The sequence below is a fragment of the Elgaria multicarinata genome, chromosome 8 (assembly GCF_023053635.1).
Source record: "Elgaria multicarinata webbii isolate HBS135686 ecotype San Diego chromosome 8, rElgMul1.1.pri, whole genome shotgun sequence".
NCBI lineage: Eukaryota > Metazoa > Chordata > Lepidosauria > Squamata > Anguidae > Elgaria > Elgaria multicarinata.
Genome location: NC_086178.1, coordinates 45,389,539 through 45,408,090, shown reverse-complemented (window position 1 = coordinate 45,408,090; position 18,552 = coordinate 45,389,539). Strand labels below are relative to the sequence as shown.

General features: G+C 40.7%; 1 protein-coding gene across 2 annotated transcripts in view; it reads right to left on the bottom strand.

Annotated features, from left to right (window-relative positions):
* Positions 1–18,552, bottom strand: part of PIK3CB (phosphatidylinositol-4,5-bisphosphate 3-kinase catalytic subunit beta) — a 101,986-nt gene that overhangs the window by 65,631 nt on the left and 17,803 nt on the right. The window contains exons 1-2 of one of the 2 annotated variants that reach the window (XM_063132249.1): positions 17,204–17,485; positions 10,845–10,961 (exon numbers count right to left, since the gene is read on the bottom strand). The gene's annotated coding sequence lies outside the window, so the exon portion shown is untranslated. Of the gene's footprint in view, positions 1–10,844; positions 10,962–17,203; positions 17,486–18,552 lie in introns of those variants that run through there. The other variant, XM_063132250.1, reaches the window with a different exon arrangement.

Genomic DNA, 18,552 nt, shown 5'->3' with positions numbered 1-18,552 from the left:
CTGCCACTTGCTGACAACATAAAGGCCAGGGAAGTGCAAGTGTTTATACAGAAAATGGCACTTGTCATAGCCATGAGATTGCTGTGAGAATGAATCACAGGCCAAACTGTATAATGCAAGGCGATGTTGGTGTGTGACTAACCCAACACCTTCACATCCAGCAACTGAAGCAGTGCCAAGAAGCCATTTATGGCAAATAGTTACATGAGGGGAATTTTAAACAGCACCCAGCAATAGGGAGGAAAGTCTGCTTGCAAGACAATGAGCTGATTTGGATAGCATGATAAACCATTTTGCAAGAGGTAGTATCATTTGGGAGGGTGAGGGAAAGAAAATACAATTTTTAAATAACTTTGTTTTATTCAATTATTGTACATAGTACGAGCTTAAAGTCAACAATTACAATATTCCCATTCTTGTTTGAGTTATGTGAACAGTAGAATTCAGCTCCCTCATTTAATTAGTTCCCTCTAGAATGATGTTTGGGGTATTGGAGCAATGAAGGGAAACCTGATTACCATGAAATAGTTATGTTTGGAGACCCTTTTTCAGAACTCTGCTAAGGCGGGCTCATCTCTCTGAAAATACAATTTCCTAGATACTGGTGAACCAGCCCTACATCGTACAGCAAGCAGAAAGTGGAAGACAGCATCTCTTGACAGGCAGCTTTGTTGTGATCCAGCATTAGTCCATCTTTAAGTGTTAGCCCACCTTTGTAAGATAAAATAAATGCACACAGCCCTAGGATGCAAGTAAATTGTTGTTGTCTTTCAATTCTTATTTTGGCGCCAAATTAAAACATGGCTTTTTAACAAAGCCTTTGATGGCTAAATTCACCAAGGCTGCACTTAGTTTTAATTGTTTCTATTGCTTTTAAATTCTATACTGGTTTTAGCTTGATTAATAGTTTAATTTGTTTTTAGCTGTGTATATTGTTTTTTACTGTTTGTATGATTTTATCTGTATGCCACTCTGAGATCCTAGTGATGAAAAAACACCGCTGTTTTCCAACTGAGAAACTACCAAATATTTGCATTAAATTAAGTATCTCTATCTGAAAAGATCTAGTAGTAATGAATAATAAACATATTTTGTACAAATGTTATGCTTGTGAATCAAGATGTTTATGGTTAACTTTGGGAAAAAGCTGACATAGACTGAACACTAACCAACAATATCATGCCGTTCAAGATAGACAACTGGAACTGATAATCTTTGGTCCTTTCCAGTTCCAAGGTTTAAATCTGCAGTACTATGCATACTTATCTCACATACCTCTGAGTAAATTATGCACAAGATTGTGCTACACATATCTCCTAGGTAGCGAACGCCTCCTGAATTCAGCGGGACTCATTTCCAAGCAGCCATGTGATTAGGCTCTCAGAGACTTTGAGTCCAGCATGGCCCATCAAAGCACTGGGTTTACCGGAAGGCATTATGAGTTTTATACTGGAACAAACATATACGGTCTTTCTTTAAAGGGGTCTATAAATAATTAAAAACAAAATGGCTTAACACTGAGTGGAAGCTCCTGCGTTTGTTCTTTCTACCCCTTTTAAGTCGTCCTGAATTTGCTGCCTAATTATCCTATTAAGTGTATTCATTATGTGTTCAGTACTAAGAACAGCTTCTCATTTGCTCCAACATAACTGAAAAGGCAGGGGGTGGGAGCTGTGAGCATGAGGGACAGTTTGCCTCTTCATGGTCAGCTACAGTTTAGAGGGTCGGTAAAGAATTATTTTTATTAGGCTTAAGTTCCCAATGTTTTAATGTTCACACTGCAGCTTGCAGTCACAGTACAGTATCTTAGCAGGGATCATGGATCAGTCTATTTCCAGGCTGTGCCAGTTTTGCATGTGTGTTCCATTCCATTTCCACATTAACCTGCAAATATATTTCAAATCCCCATGCACATTTGGATTTAAATACACATTTGAGGTACATAGATCACAACATGTTAACTCAAATATAGCATACTGCATTGTAAATATGGGTGGTACTATTTCTAGCCCTTTGGCAATTGTTACAACAGGGTTACCATATTTCAAATGACATGCAAACACAGCCAGTGTTCAAATCTCTCATTTGAAATATGGTTCCTAAACCATGGTTTAGTGTAACCTGCATGAGCTACAGTGAGCCTCAGTTTGGCACTTCTTCCCACTTGGCGAGGAGATGTTTGAGGTTAAGCTTTCCCTTAACTGCAGTTAGTTTAAAACAAGCAAACTTCAGTGTGGTCTGTTGTTATGGTCGGATCACTTTCTGTGTAGTTTTAGACTGACTGCTGTCTTAAATTTCTGCACGAATGGTGGACTGGATAAAATGGTCCACACCAGGTGCTTGGTGGATCCTAATGGAGAGTTTGTTGCTTCATCTGTTGGTGATACTGTCAAAGGTTTGGCTGATCTGCAGAATGCGGAAATGGCCCAGGGGGTTGACACTCTCGTTCTTAAGTGCACTCTCCCCACTGGGAGAGCTAGGTCAGCTCCCTAGTTTGGCAGGGAACTAAGGGCAATGAAGCAGGAAGGACGAAGGCCATTGGAGGAAAACTTGGGATGAATCTGATCAAACAAACTAGAATTCAACTGTAGTCCTACTCTGTGGCAGTATGAGCAGCAATGAAAGCCTACATCTCTGCCACCATTGTGTCCACACAGAATAGACCAGCAATGCTTTTCTGTACTGTGCAAGGCCTTTTTCACCAGGTTTCTGGGGAAGGGGAGCCGGAGCCGTCAGGGGGTCAATTGTGAACAATTTTCCTCATTCTTTGTGGATAAAGTTGCTCAGATTCACCTTGATTTGTACTCCAACATTGTGGCAGTTGGATGTAACCTTGACAACAGCTTGTCCAATTGGTTTGGATTCTTTTCAGCTTGCAGATCTTGAGTTAGTGAACAAGGTGTATGAAAAGGTAAGGGCTATTACTGTCTCCTTGACCTTTGCCTTTCCTGGTAGTCAAATCAGCCTGAATGGGACTGGCCACAAGGAAGTGATTAATGACTCCTTGAAGGAGGGACATGTTCCCTCTTGATTAAAGGAGGCTCCAATACGAACTTTATTAAAAGACACCTTCTCTTAACTCAACAGATTTGGGAAGCTACAGGTCAGTCTCAAATATGCCTTTCTTGGCAAAGGTGATTGAGTTATACATATATAACTCTATATGTACTTGGATTATTCTGATTATGTCGACCCATTTCAATCAAGCTTTCAGCCAGGTAATGGGAATGAGACTGCTTTGGTCACCCTGGTGGATGACTTATGCTGGAACTGGATGGGGGTGTACAGCCCTATTAGTTTTCCTGGACCTCTCGCCAGCTTCTGACACCATCAACCATGGTGGGTCTTGGGGGGCACTATATTGTAGTGGTTTTGGTACTTCCTGTAAAGTCACATCCAGAAGGTGGTGTTGGGGAACTAATGTTTAGCACTGTGGCCACTGCCTGTGGTGTTTCTCAAGGTTCTGTCTTGTCCCCTATGTTATTTAGCATCCACATGAAACCACTGGGAGAGGACATCTGGAGCTCTGGAGTGAGGTGTCATTAATATGCTGATGACACTGAGCACGATTGCTCTTTATTACCTGACTCCAAGAAAGTTGTGAAGGTAAGTCCCGGTGGTGGCAGTTCCAGATTTGGGGAGAGGGGAGGGGAGAGGGGAGGGCATCGGAAGTTCAAGGGACTCCTGGCCATCACTGCCCACAGCTTTCCTGAGTTGCAGCTGCAGCTGGGACCCAGGAACCCAGCAAAGGACGAATTGCCTCGGGAGCTGGGAATCTCATTTCTGCACCAAAGTGAGGCAGGTGGTTGTGCACTGCCCTACTTTAAATCAGATAGTTAGGCTCAGGGCCTAACTATCTGAGGGACAGTCTGGCCACATTCAGACGACACAGTAGTCAACCCTGTGTTAATCCTCAACTCCACGGTTGACTATTTAGGGGGCACTCCCAATACGACATGATAACAGTCAATGGTAGAGTTGAGTACTAACACATGGTTGACTATTGATGATCCCCTGCCCACCCCCACCCCCTTTCTGCCCTCTTCACCAAATAATAGCGCTGATTGCCATGAGAATCTTGCTTCGTACTGGGTACTGATAGCAGGGACAACTGGCACAAAGGGGGATTCACATGGGACATGCCATCCTTGGGTGGGGCGCTATGATCGTGGCGCCCCATGGGTTCCCTATGTTCCCCAGGATGTGTACGTCCCGTCCCTGGGTGGGGCGACACATGCATGTTCCATCCTGACAACCGCAGGAGAAATGCATCCACCTCCACAACCAATTCACCACCACTTTGTGGAGAATGGGGACGGGGGCAGATACATCTCTCCTGCAGCTGTCACGAGCATGAGAAATCCTTGCGCCACCGCCCACCCATCTTTTAGCACCATGTGCAAACACTCCCTCTCCCGTTCCCCCATTCCTATCTCTAAAAGCTTTTAAAACTTAATGGAAACAGGGAATAATAATGGAGTGCAACTCACAGGTGAGCTCATCCTTACTGAAAAGAGAAGGCTCAATTATTAATAACTCTTCATAGGTCTAAGACTATAACAGCAGGGATATATTTTAGTTATTTAAAGCCTATTTTCTTTTGTATCATCAAAAAGGATTTTTTTTTAAAAAAAAAATCCAGACTTTTGGTTCTAATTTTAGTAAGTTTTCTCCTTTGTTTCTGCTATGATGTATTGTTAACATTTTATTTCAAATCTTAATAAACTACTGAAATAAAACATCTAACTCCTAACCTATAGGCACAGTACTTATGAAATGCCTCTCAGGCTGCAAAATTCCAAATCCTCATTTAATCCCTGCCATGATAGGGTGTTTAATCTTAAATCCATTCTATTTTTTTTTCTCAGCAGGATCTTATCTTTCTTGGTGTTAGGCTTCACCAGTGCTCAAAATGTTAAGTTTTACTTTCAACAAAATGATTAACTAACAGAGCACCTGGTTTTTGTTGTTGTTGTTGTTTCTACTATTACATAGTTGCTCCCCTATCAAGTATTTTAAAGGTCTAATTATTTTGCCTACATAGATCTTTTGGCACTTGTACTGGATAGCATAAATAACAAAATTACTGCTGCAGGTGGTAAAATGCCATAAAGAATAGGTTACTATAAATGTAGTAACTTTAGACATGTATCTTCAATAGCTACAGCATCCACATGGGTGATTATCTAGAAAATTGACATCTAAGGTGTTGTGATGAATGGCAAATTTGATGTTCTCACCCTTAGAATGTGACTATTATTTCAGGTCATTGAGCCAGTTCATACAATACTTAAAAAGTGGATATGGTACAAGATCCCTAGAAATTGACCAGGAAATGATATGCCCAAATATGGCTGTACATGTGGGCCAATACTGCCCAATTGATTTCCAGATTTTTATCCCCCCTGTTGAGAAAGGGCACATTCTTACTAGGCATCATTTCATGCCTATTAAAATAAAAGGACTGGCAGTTCTCAAGCACCAAACCAGACATGACAGGGCAGGCATCCATCTCTCTGCCATGCTCACATTAAGAGGATGCAAGTGGAGGGAGCAAAATCTACCTCTCTCACCACTTCGCCTTGCTGCAAAGTGCACTACTTTCATTTATTTATGAGAGGTTTTATCAACCATCTTTCTGGTCCACAAACTGGACCACCAAAGATTGCTTAACAATAACATAATCCACAATTTCAGGGACTTTCCGAGCCAGGTACACTGACATTTTGAGCAGTTGTCACTCTTTTCCCCCAGGTTACCTTTTATGGGGGAGGGCCACATCTCTGTAGTAGAGCTTTAAATACTGAAAGCACCTGGTTCGGTCCATGCCACCTCCAGTTAATAGGATCTGGTAGCAGCTGGTGAGAAAGACTTTCCTTAGCATGAGACCTTGGAGAACCAACATCAGCAGACAATAATGGGCTTTTAGGACCATGATCTGATCTCCCTCGTTGTATTTCCTAGTTCTGGCATGTTGGTCTTGCCAGTGTTTGTCTCATCTGTGCCCCCTTTAAATTACCTGTGGCTAGATTCAAAGCCTGCTTAAGACTAATTTGGGAGTTCTCCACATATTCTAACACACTGCCAGATTTTGATGGTCCACCTCTTTTCCATCCAACCCAGAACTCCAGCACCTTTCTCTGTGCTGCATGGTGTTGCTGGCTTTAATGGCATCTTATTTTGAAAAGCCCTGTGGAAGCTACCATACATGCCTATATTATAAACACCTACTTTATCAATGAAACAATAATGACTGGCTACTTCCTTCAAGACCCTAAGGGAGCAATCTTAAGGCCCCTAGACAATGTCTGAAGAGCCTAGAATAATGGTGATTCCCCCCTCCAAGACTGAAGACAACGCTCTGACATCAGAAGGGGGAGTTGGAGACCTGACGTTTCCATGGGTGGTGGTGGGTTTATAGAGGAGGCCATAGAAGCCAGGATATGAGCTATCCTGAGGCCTCTCCAGCATCCTGCCTTTCCCATTTGAAGAGCTATCATGAGACAGGCAAAAAAGCTCATCTAGTAAAAAGTGTAGGGTGGGAGGATAGGAGGCGAAGATTGCCTCAGACGCTCCTCCCCACCCTGTATTGGATTATTAGACACCTCCGAGTTTGGGGCTACCAATCATCAAGGGTGCAATCCTATCGATTGCACCCTTGATGAAGCAGTTTTGTTGTGCTACTTTAATAGATGGGGTGATGAAACTTAGAACTCGTAATAAATCTGATCACCATTGCCAAATTGTTAAAACAGTTGGTTGGGAAAACTTTATAGCCCCTTTGATCTCCGAGCTGTAGCTTAGTATCTAGACTATTGCATTTGGGGCTAACTAACAACACAAAAAGACCCAAGCCAGGTTGGTCACCAGTACACCTAGGGGTGACCATATAACACCAACTTTAAAATCATTTCACTGACTGCCACTTAGTTTCTGGGTGAAGTATAAAGTGTTGGTTATTACCTTTAAAGCCCTATATGGTTTGAGTTCAGGTTACCTGCAGGATCACTTTCTCCCATACAATCTGCCCCATACACTCAGTTCCTCTGAGAAGAATTTACTTCATTCAGCCAAAACTAGGCTGACAACCATTACCCAGAGGACCTTCTCTTCTGCCGCTCCCAGACTATGGAATGGCCTGTCAGGAGAGATTCGCCATCTTAATAGTCTTTCTGAATTTAAAAAAGTTATAAAGACGGATCTCTTCCAGCAGGCCTATGCAGTTGAATTTTAAAATGTCTTAAAGATTTTCATAATGTATTAGTTTTATGTTTTTAATCCGTTTTATGTATTTTATATTTTTGTATTCAATATTGTTCCCTGCCTCGATCCAGAGGGAGAGGCAGGTAAGAAATAAATATTACTACTACTACAAGCAAGTTTAGGATTAAGCACATTTATTGAAGATGGTCATTGGTTAAGCTTTGGAATAAAAAATTCAGAACAGGTGCACCTTTATTATTTCTTGTTAATACACCACTGTAGTTTTTACTATGTAGTCTCTCTTATATTTCAATATTTAAAAAAATCACATTCACACTCCTTCTGTAAGCAAACACGAATGAAAAAGAGCAGCAGTATGGAAATGCAATACTTTTTAATGAAATATTTTCATTCTTACTGCATTTCATAAACATTATACAGCTGCTTAGAACAATGACTTAGGTGCAACGTTTGTGGCAAGAGCTTGAATTCTGCCAGGCAATTTGATCCTTTACTCAAAAGTTAATTCCCCATGAGTTCAACGGGATTTACTCTCAAGTAAGTGTGCACAGAAGACTGCAGCCTCAATGTGACCACTGAATTGTGCAATATTAACAAAGCTGCTATAGTCAAGATAAGGAAATATTTGCTTTTCTGAGCTATGAAAGGCAGCCATTCACAGGTCCTTCTACGTCATGCTACAGAATGGCTCAATATCCCCTTCCTGGCTAACAGCAAAGCTAACTGGCAAGAAATCATTGTTTGGATGTCTGTGGCTGCTCTCTCTGATTCCCCCCTTTACTTGAAGCTTCTGTGATATATGAATCCTGGCTTGGGAGCAAAACACAGTAGAAACTGTACCACAAGTATATTTTTTCAAGACTTTTAACATTTGGATGGAGTAATTCTTAGTGAAGAACATATTTATTACAGTGAAGAACTGTTAAAGTACAATGTTTGGAGATGTCATAACAACTACTAAGAGTATTTTTTATCTTATTCAGAAACTAGGTGTCGCACTAACCATCACTAAAGTACTTATGTGTGCCATTATTTCTTTTGGCTCTTTTCATTATTTGAAGGGGTGGGTTTATCTTTGACCACAAACATTTATGGGATGTATTAAATGAACCAGGGTGCAGGACCTCAAGTCCAGAGCCCCCCACACAGCCATGCCACCTTCCCCTGGCCCCATCCCCTTTTCTCAGCCACCAATACCGTAGTTCAGTAGCTTCCTGGTCTTGTCCAGTTTCCTCCCCTCATCTTAAAAGGTTGGAATGCCTGTCCTAAGGCATAGTTATTTATTGTCAGTAAGAGATTTAAGCTAAAATATGCTGGTGTTTGGGGAATTTTGGCAACACCAAGCACTGGAATGCAGCCCCAGAAAACTTCTCAGAAATAGCGTTCTATGACATAGAACATTATCTTCCATAACAAAATTTAATCTGCAGTACAACTGGGAGAGCATAGCAGTCAAGAGTGTAAGCTGGGTCATTCTCTGTCAAATCTCACCTTAACCATGTGACATTTCCCATCAGCCTCCACCACCACTACCATCATTATCATTACTACTAGGATCTCCCCCCCCCCCCCCAGTATTCCTAGTTCTGGCATGTTGGTCTTGCCATGTCCCATATGTAAAATCTTTATAGGACTGTTGTAAGGATTTCTGAAAAAATACCATTCAAATGACATATAAAATATTGTCAATTGACAAACTGTTAAAAGAATGCTGGTGTGTCAATGGCACCTTACCTTTTTAAATTTTATTCTGTTATTGTTTGTTACCAAGGCAAGAATGAGGGCAGTTTGCCCCTTAGCCCCATATGTGTGAGGGGGAAATCTGACAGCATAGCAAAGCTTTCCCAGTGACTACCTGCTATTACTGTGGGCATCTTCAAAGAGCAACACAAGCACATATTGTTGGCAAAGACTACTGCTTAGTACAGCCTTGCTCAATGGCCATGCTGGCTGGGGGTGATGGAAGTTGCAGTCATCTGGAAAGCACCCAGTTCGGGAAAGTTATCCTAGTGCTGGGATCTCCAAGGTGGTGCCTGCAGGTATCAATGTACCCACAGATACCTCCCTTGGTGCCTGCGAGGCTCTCTGCTCCTCCTGATTTTTATTCCTTAAGATTGTTAAATTCATTTTTAAAAAAACTGGGAGACTGGCATGCTGCAAAGAAAAGGGATGTCCTCCAGCACCATATTTATTTGAATTCAAAAGAGTGGGTTTGCTTTGCAGCTCAGACCCCACCTCTGCTTTGTACTTTGGTTGTTGGACAAGTTACTTTTCTTTTTGTCTCACCAGTTTGCCTTCTGGGACTTGTTTTGTGACTGCTGATGGCGGCTGTTTTATGAACAGGCAAGCCCCTACCATGGCAGCCATTTTGCAAGAGTGCCCGCACCATTAGCAAAATTCCAAATGCTCCCACTGACCCAGAAAGGTTGGGGATCCTGTGGGTCAAATGCTATGAAGACACAGCTTCAAATCCTCACTCTGCCACAAAGCCTTCTTGGCCCTCTCACTTGGGTTGTTGAATGGAAAGGAAAGCAGAACTATTTATGTCACCTCAAGTTCCTTGTGGTACAGACAGACCAAAACAAAATAATTCTTTCAAAAGTTAATGTAATTGTTTCATAGGTAGTTTTTTCCTAAAGTACTTGGAGACTTTTACCATGTAACACCTAGTTTGGGCAAATCACTAAACCTGGTACAGTCAAATGCTTAACTGTGATTAACACTGACAATGAATTGTTGCCTTAATCCTGGTTAAGTTTCCAAACATACAATGAAACCATGGTTTAATTTGGCAGGTTAAGCCCTGTCTCTATGGGAGTGAAGAGTAAGACACAAGCAAGACCTGCAGGTCACACAGAAAGCAGAGAGCCTGGAGAGTCAAGGAGATTGCCTTAACCATGGTTTTTACAGTACAGTAGTAACTCTTAATGCAAATCATGGTTTGCAAATCCATTTCAGAACACCGTTCCACATTGTGGTTTATGCATTGCCTGCACAAGACCCCATATCTTACCTAAGCAAATCTCACAGGGTTCTTGCAATGCTAAAAGTCCATGTTGGTCTCTTTGGAAGGGAGACAGGATACAACATACAACCAATAAATATACACAATATCCAAAGTATAAGTTTATAAAATAATAAGATACAAAATAAGATTCACCTCTGTTCCATAAGGCAAGCAAATGTATGGAGGAAAGAAAACCAAAACTGTACACTGGCTGGCCCTGCCCCAAATCTCTCTGTGTCCTTTGGCCCCATTTCCCATGCACTGGGGTGAAGGCAAGAATGAGGCTCAATGGGTGTATAGCTATTAGGCACAAAGACCGTCCCACATGATCAGGGTTTTGGATCATGAAGAAGGGTCTATATGTGAGAGCTGTATGTGCTGGACACATTATTCTCACCTTCATCCCACCCTGAAATAGGGTGTGAGCAGGAAGCAGCCAATGAAATCTTGCTCCCCGCAACATATTTGCTCTTTACCTTGAGGAAACACAAAAGTACTACTCTTACCAGTAGTGTGTGCATAAACAGCTGGCCTGTTCCCCCCCTCTAAACAATAAATGTAGTATAAAAATAATCATATGGAATTGCATCTTTAAAAAGGGAAGAGTGCTTACATTTTTGTTTTTCATCAGAAAGCTCTTCTAATTTTATTCTGGCTGCATAAGCTTATTTGTGCAAACCATTTTTTCTCCTGGTTTTCTTTGAAGGCTTTACCAAATGATCCAATTGGCCTAAAAAAAAGAGAAAATAGCAAAATGACATGATTTAACAGAAGGTAATAAAATAAATAAAATAAAATAAATTGTACAATTCTTGTGCACACTTCCAATTAGACATCAATTGGCTATCCAGACCACATCATTTTGTTTCACATTCCACACCACACTATTATGTCAAATCCACATAATCTAGAAAATATTTGGCAGTTGCATTGATCTGAGGTTCTGATTCTACCAGGTTCCAATCAAATTATATTCGTTTGATTACCAGGATGAAACAAAGCCACTTGTGCAAAAGGATGACAGTTTATTGACAGAAAAAGGATGCAGAATATTTATGCAAAGGAAGCTCACATCTCCTCTCAGCGAAGGAAGCTGTCAAAGCTGAATGCCTGAGTCTCCAAGATAAATGAAAGCTGTTCCTACAAAAGTTCTCCAACCTGGTTCAGCTACAAGGAGCACATTGCTCCTTGGAGCAAAACCAAAGTGCAAACCTGCGAATTGGATCTTAAAAGCTTCTCTGCTAGATGCCTCCCTCCAGCTCAAGAGTTGACAGGCAATGCCACTCCCCCTTCTCAGATGCCTACAGGTGAACACACACATCCAGGAGAAGGGAGGCTACTCTTTTCCAAAGGGGTTCAAAGCATCGCAGTCTGGGAAATCACCCGTTCTCTGAGACCAGGACTTCAACATTCCAGCATGGGTGGGGGAGTTTCTCAGCTCTTCAGTGAAAATCAAGGCACAGTCTCTTTCACTTCATGAGGCAATTGGGCAAAGGCTTAATGATGTCCAATTTTAGCTGAACTTGGAACCAATTAAGAAGTGTGAAAGGCCTACTTAATTAACTAGAAAGCTGCCAGCTCGACCAAGTTGCACAGGTCTTTAGGTGGCTACCCACCAACATTTAAGACTGCTGTGAAGTCCATCTGGAGGGAACCAGCTTGGGGAACAGCTGCTCCAACCGCTACACCACACTGCCTCTCTCTAGCCACATTCCTGATTTGGATGTTTTGGCTGGGGAATAAAAAGGTGTAGTTAAAGCAGGTTGCTCATGTCTAGGACAGAATAATATTCAAGGCAAGCTCTGTTTTCTCTGAATTCATTTTTAGATACTGCTTACTAGGGGTGTGCTGTCCACCCCGGAATTATCTGGTAACCGCAAACATCCGCAGAGCCTTTGATCTTCCAGACCAGAAATTGGCTGCTTCCAAACCCACTGATTAATATCAGAGCAGAGAAGTGCCCAATCGGAGCTTCTAACGTCTCCGGAATTATCTAACTATTTTTCAGGCATCAATGCTATCTGGTGTGTGTGTGTGTTTGTGTGTGTGTGTGAATTGAATATATCCATATTTGGAAGATGCTGAGTGGGTGAGTGGTAGCTTTGATATTGACATCTGTGGCTAACCAATTAGGAATTGCCACAGCGCTGTCCATGATCATGTTCTCCTCCAATCTCATTGTTTGGGGGAGTGGGAAATACTAACTGGCTGCTGGTTCTGGCCTTTGTGGAGGGGAGAGGGAGTGTATTTCTGCTCAGACTCATAGAAGTCAATTATCCACAGTGTGAAAGTGCTGCTGGGCTGGCTGGCATCATGAGTGAGTAAGCTTCTGTACCTGAGCCAGACAGGCTCTTTATTTCAGTTAAACTATTACTCCTATTGGCTGGGCTTCCAGTGCAAGGGGGGAGGGGCAGCTCTGTCCAATAAATCTGGAGGGCACCAGGTTGGAGAAGGCTGGAGTAGAAACTTCCACCAGCAGCAGTGGAGCTCTGCATCAGCAAAATAAAGGATAAAAGCTCCCTCCATAAATAACACAGGGGTGGATTAACGTTTGTGTGTTAATGGTTTGAAGGGGGGATTTAAAAATTCCTTAAAAATCAAGGAATGAATAGATCTGCTACAAACTTGGCATGCCTAAAGCCCTACTTAGGAGCTATCATTGTGCCAAGTTTCATCTCTTTATCATTAAAAATGATAGCGTTTTTTTAAAAATAATAATTTTAAAACCACAAACTTTAAAAAAATCCCCAAAAGGCTTGAAGGGATCTGCTCCAAACTTGGCATGTCTAAAGACCTACTTAAGACCTATCACTGTGTCAAGTTTCATCATTTTATCTTTAAAAATGAGGGAGCTGTAGGCATTTGATTAATTTCCCTTGACTAGAGTGGTTATCAAAAACAGGCGGTTCTCCAATGGGTAATCTGACAGGGGAACCACTCCAAAATAAAGGCAGAGAATTGCCTCAATGGAGCTCTGGCTCAAATTTTGTGATGGAGAAGATCCACTTTGCATACCCCTACTGCTTACTACTCAACATCTGACAAAAGATTCAATAAATAACCCATGGAAATACAAATTCTTAAGTATAGAGAATGCTTCATTATGGGGCAAGAGATGTTTGAATTTTGTCACTACTGCTGCTAACTTCCTTGCTCCTCAGATTGTTTACAGCAATGACTTTATCATGCTGGTGTGTGAAACAGGAAGTAGAACCAACCACAGAGTTATCATCAGTCTGACCAAGTAGATTTGGTGGGTCTTAAAACAAAAATACCAAAGAAATTTTGTCAAATAATGGTGAAATATTTTGAAGGCACTAACTTTACTAGAACAAAATGTATACTTTATAATCAGCAACAGATTAGATACTAATTAAGTTGTTTGTTTTTTAATTACCAGAATTGATATTGTACAACAATGAGTTCTACTTAGTACAAGTAGAACAATTTTAGTTCTACTTAGAGTCAATCTATTGAAATGAATGGGACCTAAGTTAGTAATGACTAATCGAAGTCCCATTCATTTCAATGGATGTACTCAAAGTAGGGCTAATATGGGATACTTTCCAATGAGATTAACTTTTAAAATATAATGAATGATTACAACTTAACAATTGAACAGTTTTTTGCTTCACTTTTATCCTAGAATACCAGGGTCAATTTACAGTTACAGAAAAAATTAAAGCTGAAATAGAGCAAAACATCATAAACTATTAAAATCAAAAGGGAGTTTTTAAATGTAAGTAGGGAACAGGTGAATTCTTCAGGCATTAGCAGTATCATGGCTTTGTGAACTACTTGACTATATTTGATTATGGTCAAGTAACAAGCATTCAACTGACTGTATTTCGAATAACAAATGTCAATGGCATTTGGCATAGATATACTGCCACTTAAACCAGTTATCCATCTGACTCATTTTGCAGTTAACAACTACCCAGGGGTTGTTTAAACTATGGATAGTTGGAAGTGAACTTTCTGACCCAGTTTGCACTTAATGACTACCCAGGGGTTGTTTAAACCAACCATCACTTCATTTCCAGTTTGTTAAACAATGCAGCAACATCCCGATCTTGAGTTGTTTGCTGTCATGTCTCAACCCGGTACTCTCGGCTGTTGAGGGAGAAACCATACAGAGTTTTAACCCAACAACAAACCATGGATTAAAACTCTTGTGTTGCTTCCTCCGCAACAACTCAAAGTGCCAGATTTGCACTTCGCAGCCAAGAACGGGATATTACTGGGTTATTTGCTAAACTGGTTGCAAAGCAGAAGCAGTAAATGGGCCAGAGGCACAGTACTCAATTGATCATGTGAATTGGGTCTCTGTATGTCTTTCATTTCACGTAATGCAAGACCTAACTTCTTACTAAATGCATGGAAATTTATCTGACCACAGATAAATTAAGGAAGAACAAAATTAAAGGTTACATAGAAGTTTGATTTCAAGAATGAAATGTTTTAACATGAATTTTAAGTCTGGCCTTGATTCTTATTGCATAATTGTACAAATATATACACTGAATATTTAACTTCAATAGGAAACAAATCTCCATATTCAGAGATGGTCAAAAGTATTGCTGTTCTACAGCAGAAGTGGCATTAAGAATCTCAACACCACTAATTATAAATGCACCAAATGTGTTTTTACATTTTCATGAAAGTAAATTGTAAAAGCAAAACCATAATAAAATGGAAGAAGAGTATGTATGGAGGAGGAAAGAGTCCTGTGTTTCCAATAGTAATAAAGTTCCATATTCAGATCATTTATTGTTTGGATAAATAATAATATAATACAAAGAGAATTTAAATCTCATATGGAGTTTTTAAGCTTTACACTCAGAAGCTCAAGAGCTCCTGAGAACTGTTCCTCACATTTCAATGAAAAACCACAGGCATGTAAGTACAAGTTCTTTTGATGAAGCACGTTATGCTCATATAGTCAAAAGCAGGTCAAGACAAATATCTATAGATCACTGCGCTCAGAGGAACAAAAATCCCTGGAGCTTAATTCCAAACAAAATCTAATAGTTAAAGAAATCTCTGTGCTTCATAGAACTCATATATCTTTTCCTATCTGAAAGTTAGAGAGGCAAATGTTGTCTTACCTATTTGCACTTCAGCAAGAAAGTGGTTTTTTTTAATAAAAAAAAAGTAACAAGGTTTGAGTTTACTCTGAAGCAGATGATGGCCTGGCAGTTAGCTACTCCTCACATAGACCTCCACCTTACGTGTGTGTTGCAAAACAGCCCGAGTGGTGGATCTATCTGGCAGGCTATGCACCTGAAGGGAAAGGGTTGCAACGGTCTTGTCTAGAGTCTTTTCCTATACCTTTCTTAGAATCAACCACATTGCCTTTTGCCCTGCCAGATCATTAACCCTTTCATTCACCTGTTAGAGTTGGCAGAATTCAGTTTTTGCACTCCAGATGAGGGGATCAGTGGCAGAACACAGCAAGAGATTTGTCTTTAGCCCTGTTATAACATTTCAAAGTAGAAAGGCACTACACCGGGGCAAGGCCCTGGCAATCCCCAAAAGGGTGACAGCTGGTGACAACCCTTTGCCTTAGGGTAGTGGCCAGCTGCCACCCTGATACAATTATTGAAAACCAGCTTCAAATAACTTGTGTACACAAATGATGGATCAATAAACATTAGAAGAAAAATGCCAGATGTTGGAACTTGCCAGTGACCTTGCAATCCATGCTAATCAACAGCTCAGGCTATATATTTTGCAGGATTAATAACAGGGAAGGAAAGACATTAGCCCCTATTTTTAGACTCTCAAAAAATGGTCTGAAGTTTGAGGGGGTAGTAACCAAATTCACAAGAACTAGTGTATGAATTGCTGGCCCTGCTGCAATCCAATTATTCTGGTTCCTCCTTTTACTTACACCACCAGAAGCTCTGCTAATAAGAACACTAATTAGGAGGTAATTTACAGTGCAATCCTTTACATGACAATGCAGAATTCTCATTGAGTTTATTGGGGCTTACTCCCAGCTAATTCGGTGTAGGGCTGCAATCTTTTTGTCTCTAGAACTCCTGCCTAGCCACTATCCCTTGCATAACAGATGCTAAGATTGCATACACACTTGCTGCTGAGGGGTCTGTGTAGTTGTAAAACAAGCTATTCTACAACAAATCACACCTGTATCAAGAGGAATTTCATAGCATCAGACCATCCATACAGGGAATAATTCCTTCAATAATGACATAACATCTGACCAACAGCACTCCTAATATAATGCAGACACAGAGAGTAAATTTATATGGGTGGCTGTACCTTTTTGCAATACAGATTATATGGGTTAGTTTTGCAATGACCTGCAGTGCTACGCAGATTGCACAGGCTTTGCAATATGCATCCAAGCAACCGCATGGATTTGTGCTAGTGTAGAAAGAATCACCTAACAGGCAGTAGCCTTCACCGATTAATTACGGGCTGCAGAATATGGTCTGGAATTCCCAACTCCACTACTTCCAAGTGCCGCTGCTAAAACAAGCCCAATATTTTACATGAGTCATAAGATTTGAAACACAGGTGCGGTGAACTAAGAATAGCTAATGATCCCTTAGAAATCTTCTCTGTAGTAATGTGTTTAGAAATCCACATTGTTGTGGCTATTCTCCACCACACTCACATGCTTCCGTGTGTGTGTGTGTGTGTGTGTGTGTGTGTGCACACACACACAAGCGTACACACACATACAGTTTTGTTCACTTAAAACGTTCTTCTCTCTGTAAACTGGTCAAAACATGACAGCTGAGCAAGCTGGAAATATTTCAAGTACGAAAGAGGAAATACACACCTACTGTATAAATTGGTTCTCAGTTTACCAGATGCCTTTCCAAAGGAAAAACAGAACCATACATAAACACACAAATACCATGCTATTATTTTTACCCTGTACTACAGGATAAAAAGCGAACATTGCTGAAATCTAGCAAAACCAGTATTACTTTGCATTACCTTTCATAGGGCCCAAGATCTGCCAGTCCATAAAACCCCTTTCAGACTAGTACAGCAAAGCTTTTGCAAATAGGTTCTGCTGCAATCCAACAGAGCAGATGAATTCACAGCCAGCATCCTTGCCAAAGGAGCAAGCACTGCAGTCTTTCTTTTGCCTTACGAAACCATCCTGAAAGTTAAAATGAAAATAAATCTAAAAGGACCAGTGGGAAATGAGGAGCTAAGCACTAAGGGATGCAATTCTAACCCTCAGCACAAGACTCACCAATTTCCATGCTGCTTACATAACAACTCAAAGTCTAGTGAAGATAAGGGTCTGAAACTCAAGCTATTTAGCAACAGATTTTTTTTAAAAAAAAAAAACTTCATGTTCCAGGAACTGTATATCTTTACCAGTCAAAGAGCTCATGTAATGAGAACTTAAAGGGTTTGCTTCTATAAGTGATAATAAACGTTTCACAAGTATATAAAAAATGATATTACATAATGTGAGGACATTTGGAAACCATTTCATATATCTAGAATGTTATGTACTTAAAAAAAAAACCCACAAGATCTTTTTATCTCACTGCAGTACATGTTTGAAATGCACTGGGAAAGTTTACATTCACCAATGGAGAGAAAACATATTTCACTTGATTGTAGCATTAGTTAACTAACTTTCAACATTCATTTATTGACTGTATGAAGTATCCATCAAAAAGTCCACAAAACCAAAACCATGTGCAACTACAGCTAAAAAGGACAAGACAATGGAAGCCCCAATCCTAGGGCCAGAATTCATTTACTGTTTTCATGCACAGTTCTGCAAAGGTTATTAATTCTAACAATATGTTCAGTTTGTAACATCTACTTTCTGTTGTCTGCAAGATCTCTCAAACAGCCTTAATTCCCTGCTGCTAAGTTTCTGTTAACATTTTGAAATAATTTGTGGGCAACGTAATTTCTCCAGTTCCCTTTTTCTTCCCTGTACTAGTTTGGTTTGTAAGCAGCCATGGAGGGTCATACATTCAGTTCTGCGTTTCTAGCTATAGGGTCACATATTTACACAAATATGAAGCTGCACAGCACTGGCCAATGAGAGACCATCAAAGGGATAATACTTCCAGCATCCTCATTTGTAGCATCATGTCTCTGGGATGGTTGGGTGGCCATGTTGTCTGAGGTTATAGAGGGAGGTGCTATGCCTGAGGAGCTATGCCACTTGGCACATTTTTGGGGTGTTCTCTTGGCAGTGGTCTGGAATGCACTAAACTACATGTACTTGTTGGTTAAGTGGGCCATTCCCTCTGTGTGCCAGGAAGAAGCAACTCTCCACTCTTCTCTCCCTGATGGGAGAGAAAACCTTT